The 6,028-nt window shown below is 47.4% G+C and overlaps 1 pseudogene across 1 annotated transcript; it reads left to right on the top strand.

The window, feature by feature from the left end:
- Nucleotides 1–4,314: 4,314 nt before the first annotated feature.
- On the top strand, nucleotides 4,315–5,333 carry LOC123842319 (small ribosomal subunit protein uS2-like; annotated as a pseudogene). Its single transcript, XR_006790390.3, has one exon. The product of XR_006790390.3 is annotated as a small ribosomal subunit protein uS2-like (transcript).
- Nucleotides 5,334–6,028: the final 695 nt, after the last annotated feature.

Raw genomic sequence — 6,028 nt, forward strand, 5'->3', positions numbered from 1 at the left:
CCTCTCTGTGCCACACTTTTCATGTTTGTAAAATGGAGTTGATAAATCAGGTTGTTGTGAGGATTAAATGAGTTAACATAGGTAGAGCCTTAGGGGTGGGCACTAAGGAAAGGTTAACTCATTAGTATTCAGCTCTGCCCAGTTTGAGTGCTGGACTTAGCTCCTTGGGGAGGAGGGCTGCCTCTCGGCCAGCTCTAATAGTTGTCAGATAGGCTACATGATTCTCCACCCCTTACCCCCCCCCCAGAAGGGAGCTGTCTCCTCATGAAATCTGGAATCTAATTTTGAGCCCCAATCATCGGTTTCACAAAGCCTGCTGGGGTGCAGCCTGACTGGTCCCTTCTGAAATGAGTCTCTGCTCTTTACTGCCCCTAATAAGAAATGTGGTCTGTTTGCTCAGGGTTTTACCCTTTATAGAAATGGTCAGATTTCTTTCTTCTCCACATCTCCATTCCGTAAATCCATGCCAAATATTGATGTTTGATGACTACAAATATCACACATAGCTTTTAATCAAGAGAGACGGAGGGAAGATAAGGGGAGTAAATACGTCTCTGTAAGGTAGTTCAATATTCTCTGTAACGATTTTGCTAAGAAATAAAATGAGTGGAGGGGAGGAGATAGGGCTCTGTGATGTGTGTCAAGATGGGCTGGACCACCTGGAACATGCTGGACCATGCCTGGGCCCGCACTCCCAGCCCATTGTTTGGATTTAAGTTAGATGTTCATTACCCGGATTGGTAGATGCTATCTCATTTTACAGAAAGGAGAGATGTATTTTAAAGTGAATTTCCAATATGCCATCAGTCTATCCCATTACAAGCAAAATACATTGAGCCAAATTCTGTCATCTGTTGTCGCTTGCCTGAGATGGGAGTAGAATGTAATTGCCAACCATTGCCAGCTCTAGAGAGATGTCAGCCTGCTGGAGGCCGAGGGGAGGTCAGCCTCTAGACTTTTGCCCATCAATGTTGTATTTCCCTCACATGGGGACAAAGGGCAATAGTATGATCCTGGAAGGTTGGTAGGTGTCAAGCACTGAGAGATACTTGGCCTAGTTACTCCAGGCCAGAGCTTGGTCAAACCAAGTGAGACCTCTCGATCCAAATCCAAACCCCACCCATAAGGAGGCCCCCCAACAGCTCACTGCTACCCCAGCACCATCCTAGTGCCTGTGTGTTGTAGGAGCTCAGACCATTCTACTGGAATGAGTGAGTGAATGAATGAATGAATTGGTGGGCCTCCTTCTCCACCAGCATCATTGTTGCTGTTTTGTTCAGCTTCTACTTTGGCATTTCTTATCCCTCAATAGCCTTTTGCTTTGTATTTTGATAATCTCAACTTTTTCTAATTGACAAAGATGATCAATCTCAGAAACCAATGTCAACAAAAACCAGTGACCTACCCATCCATTCACCCATCCATTCATCCACTCATTCAACCATACATATCTATCAATCCATCCATTCATTCATCCATCCAATATTGTGCACCCACCATGGGCCAGGCCCCGTGTAACTGCTGAGGCTGTAGTAGTAAGCCAAGACACACCTGGCTTATCTTCCTAGAGCCTACAGTCCAGTGGGGAGACAGAGATTAAGCATACTAGAGGATAATCATACTAGAGGATATCTATAAACAGAGATGAGTGCTCCATAAGGAGGAACATGGCTCTGGGACAGCCTATTACAGTGAAACCTGGTCCAGATGGTGGGTATGTCTGAGATTTCCCCAGGAGGACACTCATGAGCTGAGGTCTTGTGGCAAGGGCAGGGAGTAGAGGATTCCACACAGAGGGGGCAGTGTGTGTAAAGGTCCAGTGGCCAGATCATTTCCAGGTACTCTCATAGGTCATCGAGAGTGGCTGGAACTCAGAAAGGGATGGTGGGGTATTCTAGATGAAGTCAAAAGTGTTGACAACATCAGCCCACATTGGAATTCCAAGCCATGGGGAGGACATTGGTCTTTTTCTCAAAGGAATGGAAGGTTTTGAAAGGTTTTACAAGAGGTGATCTGATTTGCATTTTGTGAAGATCCCTCTGGCTCCTTTGAGGAACCTTGGCTGCAGTGCGGGGGAGGGGGAATCTCAGAGTCCACGAGATGGAAAACAGCTGGTGGCGTGGCAGTGGTCTGCCTTCCTCAGGCTTGGGCAGCATCTCCACCTGTCATCCAGGTGGATTTCCTTCAAAAGTCTCAGAATACCCACAGGCTCACTGTACATTTGCATTTGCACAATTGAAGATGGGTTCCCCAACATAAGCCTTCCAGGTTCTTGGCAGAGGGAATGTCAATAGACATATTTTTGTACAAGGGCTGCAGCATGACCCCCATCCCATCCCATGCATACAGGGATCTTCTGCTTACTTTCATATCTGCCAAGCCTGCTGATGGAGCCATGTCACAGCTCAGGATATGACTCCCGGAAACTGAGGTTAAATTGTCTAAAGACCGGGGGGGAATGAGGGATGGTGCAAATGAGGAGATTTTCATTCTTAGATGTCTGTGAGCTGCCAGTGACACCAGAATGTCACATCCAGTTCATGGGACCAGTTTGGACTATCGTTTTGTGGGAGGAAACCATTCAGTACCAGGGCCATACTGGTCTTGTGGAACTGTGTTGATGGGGCTGGGATCCATAATCATGTGGTGGCATTGGGAGAGTATTTGGTACCAGGTGCTTCTTTACATATCTCCAAGTTAGAATTCTTGCCTTATATTTATTTTACGCCCCAAATCAAAGTAGATGGGGTCATTTTTTCCCAGGTGTCATCAGACAACTGGATTCATGGATGGGCATCTGAAATCCTTCTTTCTGATCCCTTTTTCTCCTCTCCCCCCCCTGCAGGATTCCAGGATCCCATCAGCTCCCCAAAATTCCCCCTTCAAGGGGGCTATGGGAGGGAATGTCAACCCCTGTAGGAACTGTGAGAAGCAAGTTCAGCCTTTTTTACACTAAGATTGGCCACCTCTTTTGAAAAATTCTTGTATGTTCTCATGCCTACCAGGTCTCTTTTCTATCTTATCAAAGATTCTCTCTTGGGTTGGGAATTGGAGGTCAGAAAGGAAACTCTATTCTGTTACATGCAGCCTGGGAGTTACATTTTTTTTTTTTTCAACAACTGGAACTGCAGATGTCTTTAAACCAGAAGAAAGCAAATTTGGGCATGGGTTAAAAACAAACTCCATCTCCCTCCAGGTCTCCCTTGGGGACTGTGCAGGAGGGCTCTGGACAGTTGGGGGTGAATTTTCAGTGCAACTTTCACCTTTCTGGTTTTGCTGCCTGAGTCCACAGGGATTTCATAAATATTATGTTGCTCAATTTTGGTTCAGTGGCATGGAGTCGTTCCAATGTGTTCTAATTACTCAGACATAAATGATTTCTGGTGCACTTTAAATGATTTCAGATGCACTTTTGTCTATCAGGCTGCTGATTTATAACTCCCTGGGACTTTGATGTTGTGCTTCATTGATTTCTTTTAAGGCTCTTCAGAGGTATATTTATTATAGATGATACATTTCCCTGTTCATTCGCTCCATAATTCTGAAACACTCTCATTTTCCACTTGTCAACACTCCATCCCTACCCCCTGCACTTATGCTGTCCCAATAGCAAGAAGACACATTTACTGAGTGCTTGCTGAATGCAGAACCAGGTACTAGATGCTATGGGTGAGTGGAGATACACAAATTAAATACACATTCACATTTCTTCCAGTGGCATCCTTATCATTTAGACAAAGGGACAGCACACACATAGATTCATTGATGTGACAGGAGAGAGAGAACACAGGGAGGCCACTGTGGTTAGTCCATGAGCTGTGAAAGATGCTTGGAAGAGAAGAGAGATGAGAGATGGGTGGGGTCAAAACTTTGTGTCCAGATCCCTGCAGTGATGGTCCATGGGAGTGGTGCTTGGCCAAGACAGCTGGCTATGGTCCTGAGGATGTGGTGGGAGTCCCAGCTTAGTCCTGTTTTCATGGGTCTCCATCTTGCCATGCAATGGTCTCTTGAGCCTTAGTTTTCTCATCTGTAAAATGGAACACATCCAATCTTGTTGGTTAGGCTCTATGGATTGGGCACTTTGAATGTACTAGGCAGGGGCAGATCGATGTTGTGTGGGACCTGAAGCTTCATAAGTTTTGGGAGGCTTTTAGAAAACCCCAGATTCTGAATGCCTGGCTAGGTCTCTGCCCCACAGTGGAGCCCACTAGAGTTAGTGCTGTGGTCTTCAATGGTTTTTAAGCACTGGACTTGTTTTCTTCCCAAATTATTTGTTGCATGGATGTCTGGTGTGTAAGACAGATAATAGCTTTCCGAGCTACTCAGGGAAGGGTCCATACGGCATTGTTTTGCGTTTCCGTCGTAACTTAAAGGGAAACTTTCACAATGTCCGGAGCCCTTGATGTCCTGCAAATGAAGGAGGAGGATGTCCTCAAATTCCTTGCAGCAGGAACCCACTTAGGTGGCACCAACCTTGACTTTCAAATGGAACAGTACATCTACAAAAGGAAAAGTGATGGTATCTACATCATAAATCTGAAGAGAACATGGGAGAAACTTCTGCTGGCAGCTCGTGCCATTGTTGCCATTGAAAACCCAGCTGATGTCAGTGTCATATCGTCCAGGAATACTGGCCAGCGAGCTGTGCTGAAATTTGCTGCTGCTACCGGAGCCACTCCTATTGCCGGCCGCCTCACTCCTGGAACCTCCACTAATCAGATCCAGGCAGCCTTCCGGGAGCCGAGACTGCTGGTGGTTACTGATGCCAGGGCTGACCACCAGCCTCTTACAGAGGCGTCCTATGTTAACCTGCCTACCATTGCTCTGTGTAACACAGACTCTCCTCTGCGCTACATGGACATTGCCATCCGTTGCAACAACAAGGGAGCTCACTCAGTGGGTCTGATGTGGTGGATGCTGGCCAGGGAAGTTCTGCGCATGCGTGGTACCATTTCCCGAGAACACCCGTGGGAGGTCATGCCTGATCTCTACTTCTACAGAGATCCTGAAGAGATTGAAAAGGAATAGCAGGCCGCTGCTGAAAAGGCTGTGACCAAGGAGGAATTTCAGGGTGAATGGACGGCTCCAGTTCACTGCTACTCAGCCTGAAGTTGCAGACTGGTCTGAAGGTGTGCAGGTGCCCTCGGTGCCTATTCAGCAGTTCCCTACTGAAGACTGGAGCGCCCAGCCGGCCACTGAAGACTGGTCTGCAGCTCCCACTGCTCAGGCCACTGAATGGGTAGGAACAACCACTGAGTGGTCTTAAGCCGGTCTTCCACAAAGGCAAACAAAATGGAAATAGAAATGGAAAAGGTTGACGGAAAATAAACAGTTTGTAAAAGTCGAAAAAAAAAAAAGACATAATAGTGGAGCTTCTGTGATTGGGAACCTTTTCTTTCTCCCTGGGACTGGGGCCTGAGGCATCTTCAGAAAATGTGTTCTGTAACTGGTCTTGATAGGGAGGCAGGATCTGAACTCAGCCCTCCTCCCCATTCCCCACTCTGGATGTTTCTTTGGGATTGCCTGAAAGACTAGCCCTGTGTTGAGAGGGACAGCGTGGCCCCACTTTATGGGCGGTTCTTGCCACCACAGGCTGATCCCAGGTCTCCCAGGCTGGCTTCAGGCGTCTTTCAGTGACAGGATACTTTTCTTCCCTGAAGTGCAAGCCTCAGGTTCCAGCCGCTGAGAACCAGGGGAAGGGACAATGAGGAGTATGCGCCACCTAGTGACCATTTCCAGGAGCTGTCACTCTCAGAACCGTCTGGGGAGGAATCTTTATCTCTGGGCAAGGTTGAGTCTGGGGATGTTGTTCCGCAAGGTCCTGAAGCCGCTTTTTGAGAGGGTGTGGCTCAGATCTGCATCTTGCGGCCTTAGAGCAGGAGTAACTCTCGTCAGACTGCCCTTGATTCTCCTGTGGAGACTCTGCCATTGTGAATATGGGCTCCCAGAGAAGTAACTGCCTCCCTTTTTCTTCTTCCCTTCACCATCATGGTCCCTCCTCCCCTTTCTGGTTCTACTTCTTCCCTCC

This window comes from Mirounga angustirostris, unplaced genomic scaffold (assembly GCF_029215605.1).
Source record: "Mirounga angustirostris isolate CCGP_5_RB_7025 unplaced genomic scaffold, mMirAng1.0.hap1 SCAF_5, whole genome shotgun sequence".
NCBI classification, from domain to species: domain Eukaryota; kingdom Metazoa; phylum Chordata; class Mammalia; order Carnivora; family Phocidae; genus Mirounga; species Mirounga angustirostris.